Source organism: Schistocerca piceifrons, chromosome 5 (assembly GCF_021461385.2).
Source record: "Schistocerca piceifrons isolate TAMUIC-IGC-003096 chromosome 5, iqSchPice1.1, whole genome shotgun sequence".
Lineage (NCBI taxonomy): Eukaryota > Metazoa > Arthropoda > Insecta > Orthoptera > Acrididae > Schistocerca > Schistocerca piceifrons.
Window position 1 is genome coordinate 679,610,035 of NC_060142.1, and position 20,742 is coordinate 679,630,776.

General features: G+C 44.7%; 1 non-coding gene across 1 annotated transcript; it reads right to left on the reverse strand.

Annotated features, from left to right (window-relative positions):
* Window positions 1-1,903: 1,903 nt before the first annotated feature.
* On the reverse strand, window positions 1,904-1,978 carry Trnas-gga. Its single transcript has one exon. It is a non-coding gene; the product is annotated as a tRNA-Ser (tRNA).
* Between the last annotated feature and the right edge of the window lie 18,764 nt (window positions 1,979-20,742).

Sequence of the window (20,742 nt, forward strand, 5' to 3'; positions counted from 1 at the left end):
AGTCAGAAACGTGATGGTACGCATTTCTCCTCCTTACATGAGGCATCACAACAACGTTTCACCAGGCAACGCCGCTCAACTGCTGTTTGTGTATGAGAAATCGGTTGGAAACTTTCCTCATGTCAGTACGTTGTAGGTGTCGCCACCGGCGCCAACCTTGTGTGAATGCTCTGAAAAGCTAATAATTTGTATATCACAGCATCTGCTTCCTATCGGTTAAATTTCGCGTCTGTAACATGCCATCTTCGTGGTGTAGCAATATTAATGGCCAGTAGTGTAGTATAACTGTAGGGGAACAAACATTGTCTAAAGGAATGGATCTGACAAGGCCAAAATGGTCTCATAAACCTTGGCAGTAATATGATCTTGCGAGTAACCATGGAGCACACGGAATACCACAATATTGCCGTCCAGTCATCACCGAACCTCCACCATATTTCACTCTTGGGATGTAAGCCTGGACAGAAAGTGTGAAACAAGATTCATCCATCCAAATGACTTTCTTCCATTGCGCCATAGTTCAGGTTTTATGGCTTTGGCTCCCAGTTCTCCTGTTACGGGCATTCCCATCACTGATGAGTCGTTTTGGACGCCAGCTCGCCTTGCAGTTCCTCGCTTATAGAGCTCCCTTCTCTTTGTTTTGGTGCTGACATGGGTCGCGACTGCGATATTCAGTTCTGCAGTGAATTTTGCAGCTGTCGTATTCTTATTTTTCGTCACTGTTCTCTTCAGCGACCGACTGTCACGATCACTATCAATTTCGTCCGTGTTGTGACTTAGCGAATGATACACACATCAAAAAAAGTTTTGCATCACCCCGGTTCCCAGAACTCCTGAAGATCGACGTTGACTGTGGATACTGCATCACAGACACAGTCCCTTTGACTGTTCAGAGATGTCACTAAACCCGCCCAAAGATATAAACAACCATGCATGAGCAGCGTCTTTTAGACGGAGGGTTCGGCAGCCGATCATTTCCAGTTATTCCAGCAGGAAGTAGTTACACGGCTCGTGTTGTCTGGAGTTAAACCACGCCTATATGGTCAAAACCGCGGTTCGATCGCGTCCGCATTGTTACTTTGTGACACAAAGGGCCCTCAACAAGGAAAATGTCCAAGCGTGTCGGATTGAACCAAAGCGATATTGTTCGGGCATGGAGGAGATACAGAGAGACAGGAAACGTCGATGACATGCCTCGCTCAGGCCGCCCAAGGGCTGCTACTGCAGTGGATGACCGCTACCTACTGATTATGGCTCGGAGGAACCTTGGCAGCAACGCAACCATGTTGAATAATGCTTTTTGTGCAGCCACAGGACGTCGTGTTACGAATCAAACTGTGCGCAATAGGCTGCATGATGCGCAATTTCACTCCCGACGTCCACGGCGAGGTACAGCTACGCAACAACGACACCGTGCGGCACGGTACAGATGGACCCAAGAACATGCCGAATGGACTGCTTAGGATTGGCGCCAAGTTCTCTTCACCGACGAGTGTCGCATATGCCTTCAACCAGACAATAGTCGGAGACGTGTTTGGAGGCAACCCGGCCAGGATGAACGCCTTAGACACACTGTCCAGCGGGTGCAGCAAGGTGGAGGTTCCCTGCTGTTTTGCGGTGGCACTATGTGGGACGGACGTGCGCCGCTGGTGGTCATGGAAGGCGCCATAACGGCTGTACGAAACGTGAATGCCATCCTCCGAACGGTAGTGCTACCATAACGGCAGCATATTAGCGAGGCATTCGTCTTCATGGCCGACAATTCGCGCCCCCATCGTGGACATCTTGTGAATGACTTCCTTCCGGATAACGACATCGCTCGGCTATAGTGGCCAGCATGTTCTTCAGACATGAACGCTATCGAACATACCTGGTATAAAACTTCCTGGCAGACTAAAACCGTGTGCCCGACCGAGACTCGAACTCGGGACCTTTGCCTTTCCCGGGCAAGTGCTCTACCAACTGAGCTACCGAAGCACGACTCACGCCCGGTACTCACAGCTTTACTTCTGCCAGTACCTCGTCTCCTACCTTCCAAACTTTACAGAAGCTCTCCTGCGAACCTTGCAGAACCAGCACTCCTGAAAGAAAGGATATTGCGGAGACATGGCTTAGCCACAGCCTGGAAATGTTTCCAGAATGAGATTTTCACTCTGCAGCGGAGTGTGCGCTGATCTGAAACTTCCTGGCAGATTAAAACCGTGTGCCCGACCGAGACTCGAACTCGGGACCTTTGCCTTTCGCGGGCAAGTGCTCTACCAACTGAGCTAGCGAAGCACGACTCACGCCCGGTACTCACAGCTTTACTTCTGCCAGTACCTCGTCTCCTACCTTCCAAACTTTACAGAAGCTCTCCTGCGAAACTTGCAGAACCAGCACTCCCGAGTTCGAGTCTCGGTCGGGCACACAGTTTTAATCTGCCAGGAAGTTTCAGATCAGCGCACACTCCGCTGCAGAGTGAAAATCTCATTCTGGAAACATTCCCAGGCTGTGGCTAAGCCATGTCTCCGCAATATCCTTTCTTTCAGGTGTGCTGGTTCTGCAAGGTTCGCAGGAGAGCTTCTGTAAAGTTTGGATGGTAGGAGACGAGGTACTGGCAAAAGAAAAGCTGTGAGTACCGGGCGTGAGTCGTGCTTCGGTAGCTCAGTTGGTAGAGCACTTGCCCGCGAAAGGCAAAGGTCCCGAGTTCGAGTCTCGGTCGGGCACACGGTTTTAATCTGCCAGGAAGTTTCATATCAGCGCACACTCCGCTGCAGAGTGAAAATCTCATTCTGGATACCTGGTATAGATTGAAAAGCGCTGTTTATAGACGACATGACCCACCATCCTCTCTGAGGGATGTGCGCCGAATCGCCGTTGAGGAGAGGGACAATCTGGACCAACAGTGCCTTGATGAACTTGTGGATAGTATGCCACGATTAATACAGGCAGGCATCAGTGCAAGAGGACGTGCTACTGTGTATTAGAGGTACCGGTGTGTAGCAATCTGGACCATCACCTCTGAAGGTCTCGCTGTATGTTGGTACAACATGCACTGTGTGGTTTACATGTGCAATAAAAATCTCTGTTCCACTTTTCTGTATAGGTTCCGGAACTCTCGGAACCGAGGTGATGTAAACCTCTTTTTTGATGTGTGTTTTTTCCCACTATACCAGTATGTGATATAAATCTTCGATACGGTGCCTCTTGAACGAACGAATGCTTAGGCTATCGTGGTTAAGGAACCGACCGTCATACGAGCACCAACAATTTGCACACTTTCGAATTCCCTCAGCTCCAACATAATGCAATCAGAACTAGACATAATACTCTTCTGACTACAGCTGATATTTGCAATGTACTGAGGACATTCGCCGGCTGGAGTGGCCGTGCGGTTCTGGGTGCTATAGTCTGGAGCCGAGCGACGGCTACGGTCGCAGGTTCGAATCCTGCCTCGGGCATGGATGTGTGTGATGTCCTTAGGTTACTTAGGTTTAATTAGTTCTAAGTTCTAGGCGACTGATGACCTCAGAAGTTAAGTCGCATAGTGCTCAGAGCCATTTGAACCTTTTTTTTTTTTTTTTTGAGGACATTCCACAGGTGGCGATCGTGGTCAGATACAACAGCGCAACCTGTACGCTTGGCTAGCACCTGCATTCATGTTCGAGCGCACATTTCTCGCGGTGTTTGCACATTTTTGTCCAACCCTTGTAGTTGCCAGTCTTCGCACTGGGGAAGTGTTTTGTCGAAATGTAACTAGATATTACTGCTGTATTTGCCGGACACATTTTTTCATAGATAAATGTAACGTTTCATTGTGACTTGGTCACTAATACTAGTTCCTACAAGTTAGGTAACGGTGAACTAAAGTAAGCCGTTGTAAGTAAACTATTTAGGTTTTTATGTTGGTAACGCCACTTAGGGGTCTGTATGAAAATCACTGACTGTGCTGTGTGCAGTCTGTGGCTGGTTACTTTGTTGGAATATTCGCTATTGTAGTGTTGGGCAGTTGGATGGGAACAGCGCGAAGTGTTGCGCAGTTGGAGGTGAGTCGCCGGCAGTGCTGGATGTGGGAAGAGAAATGGCGGATTTCTGAGATGTTAATATGAGCGGACGATCTGGACGTATGTCCGTCAGAAAAAGGAAATTTGTTAAACTGGATGTATCTCTATCAAAATCTTTCATTTGATAACTATGCCTATCAGTAGTTAGTGCCTTCAGTAGTTAGAATCTTTTTGAAACGTCCCCTTTGAAAAATTAAAGAATGACAGTGTTGGAAAACTCTTACGTTTTTTGATACAGAGGCCGCTGAGTAAAAGTCAACGTACTCAGATAGTTTTCTCTTTACTTATTCTGATCATCACTACACTGACACGCCCTGACTAACAATAACCTATACCCTTCATGAATCACTTACCTCACAAAAATCTTCGTTACTCGAACTACTGCAGTACAGCGAGCGCCAATACTGCCAGATAAATAAAAGATTCTAGCTACTGAAGGCACTAACTACTGACAGGCATAGTTAGCAAATGAAAGATTTTGATAGAGAACAAACAATGTATGTACCTTAATAAGCGTTGCGCAGTTGAAGATGAGCCGCCAGCAGTGGTGGATGTGGAGAGAGAGATGCCAGAGTTTTGAGAAGTTGCTATAAGCAAACGATCAGGACGTGTGTCCTACAGAAAAAGGAAATTTGTGAAGATTGATGTCATGAATTGATAGATATACAGGGCTATTACAAATGATTGAAGCTATTTCATAAATTCACTGTAGCTCCATTCATTGACATATGGTCACGACACACTACAGATACGTAGAAAAACTCATAAAGTTTTGTTCGGCTGAAGCCGCACTTCAGGTTTCTGCTGCCAGAGCGTTCGAGAGCGCAGTGAGACAAAATGGCGACAGGAGCCGAGAAAGCGTATGTCGTGCTTGAAATGCACTCACATCAGTCAGTCATAACAGTGCAACGACACTTCAGGACGAAGTTCAGCAAAGATCCACCAACTGCTAACTCCATTCGGCGATGGTATGCGCAGTTTAAAGCTTCTGGATGCCTCTGTAAGGGGAAATCAACGGGTCGGCCTGCAGTGAGCGAAGAAACGGTTGAACGCGTGCGGGCAAGTTTCACGCGTAGCCCGCGGAAGTCGACGAATAAAGCAAGCAGGGAGCTAAACGTACCACAGCTGACAGTTTGGCAAATCTTACGGAAAAGGCTAAAGGAGAAGCCTTACCGTTTACAATTGCTACAAGCCCTGACACCCGATGACAAAGTCAAATGCTTTGAATTTTGGCGCGGTTGCAACAGCTCATGGAAGAGGATGTGTTCAGTGCGAAACTTGTTTTCAGTGATGAAGCAACATTTTTTCTTATTGGTGGAGTGAACAGACACAATGTGCGAATCTGGGCGGTAGAGAATCCTCACGCATTCGTGCAGCAAATTCGTAATTCACCAAAAGTTAACGTGTTTTGTGCAATCTCACGGTTTAAAGTTTACGGCCCCTTTTTCTTCTGCGAAAAAAACGTTACAAGACACGTGTATCTGGACATGCTGGAAAATTGGCTCATGCCACAACTGGAGACCGACAGCGCCGACTTCATCTTTCAACAGGATGGTGCTCCACCGCACTTCCATCATGATGTTCGGCATTTCTTAAACAGGAGATTGGAAAACCGATGGATCGGTCGTGGTGGAGATCATGATCAGCAATTCATGTCATGGCCTCCACGCTCTCCCGACTTAACCCCATGCGATTTCTTTCTGTGTGGTTATGTGAAAGATTCAGTGTTTAAACCTCCTCTACCAAGAAACGTGCCAGAACTGCGAGCTCGCATCAACGATGCTTTCGAACTCATTGATGGGGACATGCTGCGCCGAGTGTAGGAGGAACTTGATTATCGGCTTGATGTCTGCCGAATCACTAAAGGGGCAGATATAGAACATTTGTGAATGCCTAAAAAAACTTTTTGAGTTTTTGTATGTGTGTGCAAAGCATTATGAAAATATCTCAAATAATAAAGTTATTGTAGAGCTGTGAAATCGCTTCAATCATTTGTAATAACCCTGTACATATGATGACTTTTGAACACTCTTAAGGTAAATACGTTGTTTGTTCTCTGTCAAAACCTTTCATTTGCTAACTATGCCTATCAGTAGTTAGTGCTTTCAGTAGTTAGAATCTAAGTGCCTTCAGTAGTTAGAATCTTTTATTTAGCTGACAGTATTGGCGCTCGCTGTATTGCAGTAGTTCGAGTAACGAAGATGTTTGTGAGGTAAGTGATTCATGAAAGGTATAGGTTATTGTCAGTCAGGGCCATTCTTTTGTAGGAATTATTGAAAGTCAGATTGCGTTGCACTAAAAATACTGTGCGTCAGTTTAGTGAAGATCAGAATAAGTTACCAGCACAGTCATTCATAAATCTTCAAAGGGGACGTTTCACCGTCAGCCGCTACCCCAATGTTGTTGTACACATTAGTTCGTGGCCAAGATTGGCGTCGGCCCAACAATAAATCCTACCGGCCCAAAGCCTTCGGTGACGACCAGGAATTATGAAGTTGAGTCCCTGAGATAAGGTGCCCACATAGTGTAGGATAGTGCTTGATTAAAAAAAAATGGTTCCGCTACTATGACCTTCCCGGAGTGTTCTTCTTAATTTAGACATCTTAAAAGGTTATTTTAACTCTTTTTTTTTCATTGATACGATTGATTCACTCCGATGGCAATGAATCCGCCACCTTCAGTGCCGTGGCAAAACCTCGTTCGACCTCATGCGGGAATGTAAAAGCAGCGAGCACGTAGGACATGGACTAGAACAGTGGAAATGTCGCGCTAGGTGGGAATGTGGGTCGGCCAGAAGGCGCACCGAGATACGGCGCGCAAGTGCTGTCACTACTTTGTTCGGATAGCACAGTAGTTGACGCAACTGTCTAGTAAACAGGGGATCCTGGGGTCGAGCGCCGGAGCAGCACACGTTTTTCACTCCTCGACGATGACACCGCATGAAGTCAAGATGCAGCTGTCATCAATAATTCCTGCACTTTTCTTTCCTTTCACCTCCTCCACCCTCAGTTACTGCAATAATATTTTAGTCGAAAGCCGACAACGTACCGAGTAAATACGAAAAGTAAGAAGAATATAATATAGCATTTACAGTATTTTTTTTTCTTTTCAGCGTCTGCCAATTGCAGAGTTATTAATGTAAATCTAGGAGCGCTTGAAAACAAATAAATAATGTCCTGGAAGACGCACCGATTTCGCCTCGTCTGACGTGGATAAGAAATCGTTGTACACATACAGCTATTGCTACCGAATGACGTTCTCACCGAAGTTGTTTGCTGTGTTGGCTAGGACTTGGTGTGACGTGTCGCGCTGCGGCAGAACAAGCAGTAGCTGAACGGTACGACGCGAAACGCGACCGTTTTCCTGACCGTGCCACTGCAGCACGTCTGGGCTGTAGCGGCTTTTAACAACCACTGATAAAGCTCTCGTATCTTTCATGTGCTGGAAGGACAATTCACCGGTCAGCTGGCGAGCTGGTGTTTGAGGTGGGTTTGGAGAGTACGGGGTTGTGGCGCAAGGACTCAATAAACGTGACTGAACGACTGTGGCGTTTCAACAAATGAACTAAGCATTCCAAGAGAGCAATTAATCGGACCAGTGCAGTGGAACCACGTACATACAGCCCTAATTAATGTGGACAGTATATTTTGTTTTTTTCTTTAATTTTTCAGCCGGCCGGGGTTGGCCGAGCGGTTCCAGGCGCTACAGTCTGGAACCGCGCGACCGTTACGATCGCAGGTTCGAATCCTGCCTCGGGCATGGATGTGTGTGACGTCCTTAGGTTAGTTAGGTTTAATTAGTTCTAACTTGTAGGGGACTGAGGACGTCAGCAGTTAGTCCCGTAGTGCTCAGAGCCATTTGAACCATTTTTTTTAAATTTTTGAATCTATACGATTACATAAAAGGAAGACGTTGCTTAACGTTATCTCGATAAGTTCTTGAACGACTTGCCTCAAATTTTTATACGTTGATTTGATAATGGACATTCGCTAAATTTTTTGATTTATATAAAATTTAAATATATGTATACTGTATTTGAAGGGGAAACATTGTTACAAAAGTTTTGCATAGTTCTTGACCGATTTGCGTCAAATTTTGACACGATACACTCGCAAACATGCTAATGGACGTAGGAAACATATTTTTTAACGTGTATGGTATATAAATACAGGGTGTACGATAATTAATGGCGTAAAAGCATACAGTTGAAAGTACATCTTTATTATAAGCAAAAAAGTCTCAGTAAACATAGGGTCGAAAATACATACCTTAAGAAGAACTACGAGCAATTTTTCAGCTTCGATACTGTGAAACAAATCTCTTCTACTGCAAGTTCTTTGCTTTCCATATTTTGAGAAGTGGTAGTATGGACCAAAACAAGAAAAACAGTCCAGTAAACATGTGCTCTAAAATGCAGTCCTTAAGAGCTATGAGCACTGATTCATCGCCGGCCGCTGGTGGCCGAGCGGCTCTGGCGCTACAGTCTGGAACTGCGCGACCGCTACGGTCGCAGGTTCGAATCCTGCCTCGGGCATGGATGTGTGTGTTGTCCTTAGGTTAGTTAGGTTTAAGTAGTTCTAAGTTCTAGGGGACTTATGATCTCAGCAGTTGAGTCCCATAGTGCTCAGAACCATTTGAACTTATTCATCTTTGCTACTTTGAAACACAACTCTTCTAATGATCATGTGCTCGTAGCTTTCAAGGTATGCGTTTTAGAGCACATGATTGCAGGACACTTTTCTCTTATTTTGGTCCATACTACCACTTTACAAAATATGGAAAACAAAGAACTTGTAGTAGAGGAGATTTGTTTCATGGTATTGAAGATGAAAAATTGATGGTAGCTCTTAAGGTATGCAGTTTCGACCCTACGTTTACTGAGACTTTTTTTATTCTAGTATCGTGTACTTTGAACTGTGTGCGCTTACGCCATTAATTACGATACTCCCTGTATACACAGTACATAAAATTGACGGACGTACATAGCCTATATACAAATATGCATACACTCACGGAAGAAATCGCAACATCAAGAAGGAGTTATGCGACCGTTATACGAAAGTTAGTTGGCGTGTTTCTACATCTGAAAGACGATAGACTCTCAGATTTCGGGCCAGCCACATAAGAGGGACGATAGTAGCGCTACTGGGGGGATGCAACTCAGGTTTGCCTTAAATACAAGCCGCAACGATCGTAAGCGCCAGTTATCTTTGGGACTGAACTTTATGTTAGTCTAGGGCTAGTTTAGGGCTAGTAGAAATCCTTGGGTAACAGAAGAAATATTGAATTTAATTGATGAAAGGAGAAAATATAAAAATGCAGTAAATGAAGCAGGCAAAAAGGAATACAAACGTCTCAAAAATGAGATCGACAGGAAGTGCAAAATGGCTAAGCAGGGATGGCTAGAGGACAAATGTAAGGATGTAGAGGCCTATCTCACTAGGGGTAAGATAGATACTGCCTACAGGGAAATTAGAGAGACCTTTGGAGATAAGAGAACGACTTGTATGAATATCAAGAGCTCAGATGGAAACCCAGTTCTAAGCAAAGAAGGGAAAGCAGAAAGGTGGAAGGAGTATATAGAGGGTCTATACAAGGGCGATGTACTTGAGGACAAAATTATGGAAATGGAAGAGGATGTAGATGAAGATGAAATGGGAGATATGATACTGCGTGAAGAGTTTGACAGAGCACTGAAAGACCTGAGTCGAAACAAGGCCCCCGGAGTAGACAACATTCCATTGGAACTACTGACGGCCTTGGGAGAGCCAGTCCTGACAAAACTCTACCATCTGGTGAGCAAGATGTATGAAACAGGCGAAATACCCTCAGATTTCAAGAAGAATATAATAATTCCAATCCCAAAGAAAGCAGGTGTTGACAGATGTGATAATTGCCGAACTATCAGTTTAATAAGTCACAGCTGCAAAATACTAACACGAATTCTTTACAGACGAATGGAAAAACTAGTAGAATCCGGCCTCGGGGAAGATCAGTTTGGATTCCGTAGAAACACTGGAAAACGTGAGGCAATAATGACCTTACGACTTATCTTAGAAGAATGATTAAGGAAAGGTAAACCTACGTTTCTAGCATTTGTAGACTTAGAGAAAGCTTTTGACAATGTTGACTGGAATACTCTCTTTCAAATTCTAAAGGTAGCAGGGGTAAAATACAGGGAGCGAAAGGCTATTTACAATTTGTACAGAAACCAGATGGCAGTTATAAGAGTCGAGGGACATTAAAGGGAAGCAGTGGTTGGAAAGGGAGTAAGACAGGGTTGTAGCCTCTCCCCGATGTTGTTCAATCTGTATATTGAGCAAGCAGTAAAGGAAACAAAAGAAAAATTCGGAGTAGGTATTAAAATTCATGGAGAAGAAATAAAAACTTTGAGGTTCGCCGATGACATTGTAATTCTGTCAGAGACAGCAAAGGACTTGGAAGAGCAGTTGAATGGAATGGACAGTGTCTTGAAAGGAGGATATAAGATGAACATCAACAAAAGCAAAACAAGGATAATGGAATGTAGTCGAATTAAGTCGGGTGATGCTGAGGGAATTAGATTAGGAAATGAGACATTTAAAGTAGTAAATGAGTATTGCTATTTGGGGAGCAAAATAACTGATGATGGTCGAAGTAGAGAGGATATAAAATGTATACTGGCAATGGCAAGGAAAGCGTTTCTGAAGAAGAGAAATTTGTTAACATCGAGTATAGATTTAAGTGTCAGGAAGTCATTTCTGAAAGTATTTGTATGGAGTGTAGCCATGTATGGAAGTGAAACATGGACGATAAATAGTTTGGACAAGAAGAGAATAGAAGCTTTCGAAATGTGGTGCTACAGAAGAATGCTGAAGATTAGATGGGTAGATTACATAACTAATGAGGAAGTATTGAATAAGATTGGGGAGAAGAGAAGTTTGTGGCACAACTTGACCAGAAGAAGGGATCGGGTGGTAGGACATGTTCTGAGGCATCAAGGGATCACCAATTTAGTATTGGAGGGCAGCGTGGAGGGTAAAAATCGTAGAGGGAGGCCAAGAGATGAATACACTAAGCAGATTCAGAAGGATGTAGGTTGCAGTAGGTAATGGGAGATGAAAAAGCTTGCACAGGATAGAGTAGCATGGAGAGCTGCATCAAACCAGTCTCAGGACTGAAGACCACAACAACAACAACAACAATGCTTTTAAGGTGATGAAGACGCCATTATCAAACCCACACTGAGATTGGACTAGATAGTGTAACACGGCTGCAAGAAGCCGGATATTTTAGATATTTTAGAAAGACTTGACAGGAATGTAGCCACTGTATATGACTGCAGGCAGCGGTGGTCGCGAGGACGTACGGTCGCAAGAAGATCAGGCTCGGGATGGCTACGTGACACAATCGAGAGGGAAGACATAATATTCGTCGTAAGGCTCTGTCGCATAGTATTGCAGCAATGATAACAGCGGTGGGCACCAAGACCAAGGTGACTCGACGAACAGACGCTGAAAGGACAGCTCCGAATCAGACACCCTGTAGCGTGCACTCCACTGATCCCAAACCATTGACTTCAGTAGTGCCAAGCGAGAGCTCTCTAGATGACGAGGTGGAAGTTGTTGTTTCCTGATGGAAACTAGACCTGCTTTGGTTCAGTGATGGCCATGTGTCGGTTAGAAGGACGAACAATTGAGGTGATAACCACACTGGACTCTCGTGATTTTCCCACGCACCTTGGCTGCCCGTTTGTGTCAGTCTGGTGATTCGACCTGTCCTGCTCCCATTCGTGAACGGCATTCCAGGGGGTGTTTTCCAACAGGATAACGCTCGCCCACATACCGCTGTTGTAACCCAACATACTCTACGGACTGTCGACATGTCGCCTTGGCCTGCTCGATCAGCCGATCTGACTCCAACCGAACACATATAAGACGTCATAGGACGACAGCACCAGCGCCATCCACAAACAACATTAACCGTCCCTGTAATGACCGACCAAGAGCGATAGGCACGGAACTCTATCCCAAAAACTAATGTCCAGCACCTGTGCAACACAACGCACCCATGTCTGCATGCTTGCTGATAGTTACACCAGCTATTAACGTACCAGCATCTCACATTTGCAATGGCTTATTTCTTGCTTACATTAACAAGTGATCTTGCAATTTAACTTCTAAATACACTGCTGGCCACCGTAAATGCAACACCCTGAAGGAAGCATCCGAATCAAGTGAAATTTACACCATGGGTTTGCAGCGATGAGATATGCAACTGATTAGAATTTCAGCGCAGACGCACATCACGCGCGACTGTGGCGCCACCTCATAGCGCCATTTAAGGCTTGGCGATTTTGACGAGTGTACGTTCGGCACGTGTGTTTACCTTGTGGTTGTTTCACAAGACGATCAGTTATGCCTCGTAGACAACAGCGAACATCGTTTGATCAAGTATCCGAGTTCGACAGAGGAAGGATAGTGGCTTACCGAGATTGTGGATTATCATACAGAGAAATCGCTAGTCGTGTTGGACGAAACCAAACAACTGTAATGCGGATATGTGACCGTTGGATGCACGACGGACCGACGTGGTCGATCGCATTCACCTCGGTGCACCACTGCACGTGCTGATAGGCAAATTGTGCGCATGGCAGTGACGGATCGCTCAGTGACATCCCGAACCATAGCACAGCACATTGCGTCTGTAACGCATCATCCAGTGACTGCGCGTACCATTCGACGCCGTTTACAGCAGAGTGGTCTGTCCGCAAGACGTCCATTGCTTCGTCTACCATTGACGCAGAACCACAGACGTCTCCGTCGCCAATGGTGTGATGACAGACGGATGTGGACGGCAGAATGGAATGACGTTGTCTTTACTGACGAGGCACGCTTCTGTCTGCAGCACCGCGATGGTCGGATTCGAGTGTGGAGACACCGTGGAGAGAGGATGCTGGACAGCTGCATTATGCACCGCCACACTGGTCTTGCACCGGGTATTATGGTATGGGGCGGTATTGGATATTAATCTCGCACGCCTCTAGTACGCATTGCCGGTACTTTAAATAGCCGGCGCTACATATCCGAGGTGCTGGAGCCAGTTGTCCTTCCTTACCTTCAGGGCTCGGCCACAGCCGTATTTCAACAGGATAATGCGCGACCACACGTGGCACGCATTGTCCAAAGGTTCTTCGTCAATAACCAGATTGAATTGCTTCCCTGGCCGGCTCGCTCTCCGGATCTTTCGCCGATAGAAAACATGTGGTCCATGGTTGCTCAACGAGCGATCCAGATTACATCCCCAGCTGCCACACCAGATGATCTTTGGCAACGTGTGGAAGCTGCTTGGGCTGCTGTACCCCAGGAACACATCCAACGTCTCTTTGACTCAATGCCGAGACGTGTGGCAGCGGTGATCTCCAACAATGGCGGCTACTCTGGCTACTGATTCTGGCAGGAACCACATGTCACAGACGTCTGTAAACCTAATCATTTGATACTTCTTCAACATGTTATCTACAAAATAAATATTGTTGTGCTACCTCTTGTCTTTCTTGGTGTTGCATTTACGGTGGCCAGCAGTGTATGTTACCTACACAAATGTATTCTCGAAATTTCATTACTCTACATTAATTAATATAATTTTCTCCGGGTTCCAGCTCTCGACCGAGCTCTTCTCAGATATTGTCAAGTGGTAAGAATCACTGCTTTGTCGCCGTGGCCGCGTCGTTGTGTAGCCGCACTGCTGGCTGTGACGTCACTGGTGCTCTCTTCCTCGCCATATATGATAATGTTTTCATCCCGCGTCCGTCGCGCCGGTTTTAACCTCGCTATGGCCGGGTCCCAGGCTGTGCTGAGCTGCAAACCGCCGTCCTTGTTGATGGTGTTTTCAGAGGTTTTTATTTCAACAGCTTCTTTTATGACGCTATCCCAACAGCCCTTCGTCCTCATAACGGCAGACGTTTCGTCGAATAGAATTCGGTGTCAATTCTCTAAGGCGTGTTCTGCCACGGCTGATTTTTCTGGATAGCGTAGGCGTAAGCACCTCTCGTGTTCCGTCCGGCATCGCTCCACAGTGCGTACTGTTTGGCCGACGTAGTAATGACAAGTATCAACCTCATACATGTATGAGCGTGCGTTTACACTGTGCGATAGCTTTCGACGACGATTTGGAAGATTTCACATTTTTATGTGCTGGTACACTTGCTCTTTTGGAAGATGATAGGAAGAAAAGGCGGAGGAAGCGTAGATGGTGGCAGAGAGAGTTTCTCGCGAATTAACGCTAAAGGATGGCGCATATTTTAGAAATTATGTTAGGATGAATATGGAGGATTTCCGCGGTTTGTTATCACTTGTGGCTCCTCTTGTGTATAAAACCAACACAAACTTTCGGGAAGCGATTCCACCAGAGGATCAGTTGGCAGTAAAACTCCGTTTTTTGGCCACTGGGGATTCCTCTTCAAACGAAGATTTCATTACAAAACATTTGCATTGTCGCGCGATTGCTAATGCCAACGTCTCACACACGACTGTCGGCATCCGTTGTCAACATTATCACGCGAGGCCGTCGGAATAATAGCAAAAAATTGATATGCGTGCCAGATGCATGAAAAAATTATAGAATGTATTACATACCGTTATATATATAAAACTTTTACCTTCACTTCTTAGAATAAAACTTGCACAATGGCCTCTCAAACACGAAGAATAATGTTGCATACGGCACTTTTTGTTGTTCTATGCAGATACATTAACGTCGAAACGATAGTCGGCACCTCCAAAACTCAAACAGCCGCCAAAGAGCCTGGTACTACGCATGTGCTAATCGTCAAAATAAGCGGCAGGCGACAAGACGACAGGAAATGATAGTACTGCGCAGGCGCGAGTTCTTCAAATGTCGCTCATACATGTCGCGTATATGGCCAAAAAGCGATATACAAAATGTATACGCGACATGTATGAGCTCGAGGGTCCACATCCAAGTTCCGTGAATTTTTGTATGAGGTGATGTATCGCGACATGTCAAATTGACATGTCGCTCATACATGTCGCGATACATGTATCCCAGTGTAAACGTACCTTAACAGCCACACTGACATGGTATCTTGTACATTCCAGGCGTTCCAAGCCCTAGATAGTCCTTCACAGGCCTCATGAGCAGTCGAATTTTTGCTGGAGCACTGAACACCAATGAAATGTTGTATCTCTTCAGCAGCTGGCTAATCTTTCCCGACACTGCACCACAGAAAGGCAAAAACACAAGTTTGTTACTTTCTTCTTTGGTGGTGTTCTCATCTCTGTTGGTGTTAATTATTTTTTGGTCTTGAGATTTTTCCCCGTTAATGTATGTACACTCTAATACAGAAGAAAACGACACACAACACAGTAATTATCCAAATGCAAGCAGTTATTCGACCTGGCACGGATTAATAGGAATTGTTGGATGTCGTCCTGAGGAATATCGTACCAAATTCTAACGATCTGGCGTGCTAGATTGTCAAAATCCTGAACTAGTTGGTCGGCGCTGCTGCTGATGCTTAAAACGTTCTCAAATGGCTCTTAAGCACTATGCGACTTAACATCTGAGGTCATCAGTCCCCTAAACTTAGAACGACTTAAACCTAACTTACCTAAGGCCATCACACACATCCAAGCCCGAGACAGGACTCGAACCTGCGACCGTAGCAGCAGCGTGGTTCCGGACTGAAGCGCCTAGAACAGCTCGGCCACAGCGGCCGGCAAAACGTTCTCATTGGGGAGCGACCGGCGACCTTGCGGGCCAAGGCAGAGTTTGGCAGACACGAAGACAAACAGTAGAAACTCTTGGCGTATGTGGGCGGGCGTTATCATGCTGAAATTTAAGCCCATGACGACTTGCTGCGAAGGGCAACATAATGGGGCATAGAACGTCGCCGACACACTGCTGTCCTGAAAGTATGCTACGGATGGCAACGAGAGGGTCCTGCTGTCAATTCAAATGGCACTCCAGTCCATCACTCTCAGTTGTCGGCTCGTATAGCGGGCGACGGCCAGGTTGGTATACGGCCGTTGTCCATGGCGTCTCCAGAGACGTCTTCGCTGGATTTTGATGCTCATTTCGAAGTGGGACTCTCACTTATGAGAATTTTACTCCAGCCAATGAGATTCCTAGCTGAGTGTGCCCAACAGCACAGCAAAACGGTCTTATTGGTGAACATAGGTGCAAGGGACGCCGTGAGTTTTAGCGCCCTGCTGTGAGTCGCCTGTTAATGGTCCTTGCGGTCATCATAGTACCAGTTGCACGTCGGATAGTGGTATGATGAATCCGGGGCTCTGACTGCGTCTTTAACGATTGGTCGGTCCTCCGGTTATGTCATCTCTTCCATCTTGACACTGTATTCGGCCGTGATTCACCCGTTCCTGTCGGCATCGTCGAATAGTGGCAGCGCTCCTATACAAATGTCAAGCAATTTGCCGATGACTCCAAGCGGTTTCTTTGAGTCCAACTATATATGTCCTGATATATCGACATGCCATCTGCGTGTTGAAACTGCGCTGCAGTATTTCACATTCATCCATCGGCCGCATAAGTTTACAATTTTGCATTTTCCGTCGATAACTGTATGAATATCAGTTTACGACAGTCTGCATCAACTTCTTCGTGTGTGTCTTCTTTTCGTCTATGAGTGTAGATAAGTTGTTAGCAAATATCTCGTACAGGTACCTGACCCCCAGCTGACGTCTACTTTATATGCTATAATCTAACGAACGTTCGCACTAATATTAGCTTCACATTTAGTTAAACAAATTCAAAAGCAAATGCTAAATATTTATGGGGATCACGTTGTTAATGAGAATTCACCAACTCGTTTACCATTTTACTTTCAAACGATAATGTATAGTGCCTTTGTTAAAAACGCCTGCGCGAAAAAAGTGCTGTGCTGTGTCGGGAATATTTGCAATTTAGTTTTCTTTCTCGCAGTGACTTTTAATTGCGATAGCAACAAATTTAGACTATAAAATAAATACTTCCTTCTTTATAAATTTTTTCTACTTTATATTCAACTTTAAAGCAAATTTGAGTTTCCTAAATCTTGCACTCCAATCCATCCGCAGATTAAAACCATGCGAAATACTGACTTTCAAGGTACAGGTCAGGTAGTTGGAGAGACCCCCCATACCCTGTATACCAATGATCCCAACCGAATTGCCCACTCAATTTACGTGACTTCAGTTCCAAACCAATTTTTTATTTGCAGTGACAATGAACAAGTCTTGCTCCTAGGAGGAGATGGTCATAGAGAGGAGGGAGCAGCAGTTGGACGGAAAGGAGGGAGGAGGAAACATCGAGAGGGGGGAGGGGAGGAGCAGACGCCCAGAGAGAGGGGGGATGGAGTGATGAAGTTAGACAGGAGGAAAGCAGGAGGAGTTTTACAAAGAGAAGGGGGAGGAGGAGATAGCCAGGAAGCGGCGGGAAAGGAGATTAGCACGTATATCCACTTCCGCTACATACGGAGTGGGTCAAAAAGGACTTCGCAAGTCTGGCATGATACAGAGATTTATTGAGATACAAAATCGGTAGATTTGTCATTTCGTAGCAAATAACCTCAAGTTTCATATAAAAGCGTCATTTTCGTTCGATGTGATTACCATTTGTGATACGGCAAACATCCTATTGGTAATCAGTCTCTTCCCACACTCGTTGCAGCGAGTCGGGCGTAGTTTGTACAACAGCAGCGTTGACTCGATTTTTCAGGTCGACTATGTTGTTTGGTAGGGAAGGAACATAAACACGGTCTATAACGATACCTCGGAGAAAAAAAAATCCAATCGCGTCAAAAGTCTGGTGTCGGGGTGGCCATGCGGTTGGCTCTTCACGGCCAGTCCAACGACCTCGAAAGTGATTATCGAGGAAACCTCGAACTTCCATGAGATAATGAGATGGTGCACCGTCTTGTTGGTAGTAAACCGTCCCATCTCGGTCATCTTCATCGATCTGTGGAATTAAAAAGTTGTTGTAGACTTCGTTTCATGAAACCCAAAACACGCAGCGAGCACGCTCTGCCACAGTGAAAGTGGCCATTTTATCTGCGTATTACTCTGGCCAGGGTTGCCAATCACCTCGTACATAAACAACTAAAAAGCTCGTACTTTGGCTTTCAAATCTCGTACATTAATCAAGTATTTAGAATGTTATAAAACAAAAAATAAGACATATTAAATGAGTGCGAATTTAGCAGGCATTTGTTAATTTAAAACCTTTGAATCAAACAAATAAGATGTTACGGTGGCCATATTTTCTAGACCCAGATTCTGGACAGTTTACTCGTCTCGGCTGTTTGGACCGGGGTTGGGGAGAGGCGGGAGACGTACTGGAATGCGTGAATGCTTAATATCGATTAACAACTACTATATAATTTTATTTCACTCTCGGAAGTAGCGACGATTCGCAAAAGCGCATTATACATTGAGGTTGAATGAGAATGCACAGGAATAAATAACTTCAACACGAGGTACAACAATTAGATGAAAATTTATTACATTATAAAATTACACAGGTCCCTGATATAGTATTATTATTCAGACATCTTTAAGACACTGTAGTTAACAGTGTTGTTAGCTGACTGGAATATTTTCCCCTCTCATTCGCGTGAAAAACCTCTTCGTTGCTTTGGCAAATGTTTGGTGACGTTGAAGCGCTTTTCGTTCCTGGTCTGCCATTAGAGGTGCGACTTGGACCACGACGCTGCCACAGATCACTGAACTGTGGCGCCATCTGACCTATATCTGCAAACAACTATGAAATTTTTTGTGGTATTTTGAAGTCTTACAAGGGGAGGCCACGACGTTTGGAACGCGGATTTACTGCAAACTTCGTACACTCTTAGTACTCCATGAGGACAACAAAATATGTAAGCAGTAGCGCGTACTTCGCAAGCGTTACTGAGAAAATCACAAGATAATTTCGGTTGTCGAATATATATCTGTGCGTGGCCATTTTAACCATCAAGCGGCTGCAGCTGCTTGCCGGCACGGTAGCTCAGCGTGTTCGGTCACAGGGTTAGCTGCCCTGTGTAATAAAAAGAACTGAGTTAATCGATAAATGACGAACTTCAACGGATGTCTTACGACGTCCGCCCCGAGCAGATCCAACGAACAAAAGCGAACAAAATGAGGTTATAAAATAAAAAAAAGCGTGTTCGGTCAGAGCGATAGTTACCCTTTATAATTAATATACTGAGCGAACGGATCATCGAGCAAACTGATCGGACGTCCGCCCTGAACAAACTCGACGAACAATATAGACAAATTTTTTTTTTTTTTTTTTTAAGTGTTTGCCGGTCAAGCCGCTGGATCGCTCGATCAAGTTCCGTTCGCCAGTTTTTTTTTCTTTCTATTTTCAACACAGTCATTTTCTTTACTGTTTATATTACAATTGATGTAATGGGAAAAATACGTGTAATAGGATGAACTTTTATTAAATTTTCAGTGTTATTTGGCAGTCTACTAATTTTTATTATCACAAATAATATAATATTCATAACTATCGACTAGTAAACGACCAAACGCTTAAAGTGATACTGAAAATGTATGCTTGTCCGTGATTTGAGAAATCCCTTATACCTGGAAGGAGCCCGAAACGACTTGTTACCTACAAGTCTTGACCGGAACAGACTGCTGTCGAAAGATGTACAATTAATCGTTGCTTTCGACATTACGAGTACAAGTTGCAGGACGGTATTTTTCGTAAAAACATGGAAAACAAAGTTAAACGGCACCAGCTGCATTGAATAAATGCTACGTTTCCGCATACGCAAGGTCTTTTCAGGTTTTGCGCGGAAAAACAAACCTCGTTAACATTTTCAAAAACCTCTCTTTCGGACGATAGTTTGGAATCAAACCATGCATAACGCAGTATTTCCTTAAATACCGGCGCTGATAATTGGTCATGCAGTATCGGGTGTATTTTAATTGCATCTTCCGAGAAGCAACTTCTCGTCCTCTTTCGATTAAATACGAACAGTTTTGAAGACACGGACAAGCTTCAACTTTTATAGTCCTGTCTTCCTCAGTTGCGTGTATTGGGCAAACCCTTCAATCACACCTAAGCCAGCCAGCTACCATGAGGGACAAATTCCAACAATCAGGAATATATAAACTTGAATGCCAAAGTTGTGATGCAGTATACATAGGCATGACATGCAGGAATTTTGAAACAAGATACAAAGAACATATCAGATGTTGGAAGTATGAAACAAACCATTCCACATTTGCAGAGCATTTAAAACACTACAACCACCATCCTACAAACATAGAACAAGAAATGAAAATAATGAGAATAAGCAACCATGACAAACATCTTATAGAAATGCAAGAAAACTTCCACATCCAGAAAGCCATAGCAGAAAACAAACATGTGATAAATGAACAAACACACATCAGCACAGGCTCCCTACTACACTTAGTAAAGGAAATGATAACTAAAAACAAAAAAAAAAAAACTCTTCCCCACACCATCTGGAGACACACACACACACACACACACACACACACACACACACACACACACACACACCACAGCAAAAAAAATTATATAACACCAAAATACACACATACACCCACCCACACACACACACCCACACACCCACACACACACATATACACAAACGCACACACAAATGCATACACGAACAGACCACAGATACTTCAATAGTTACACTCATAAGTTATACAATAAC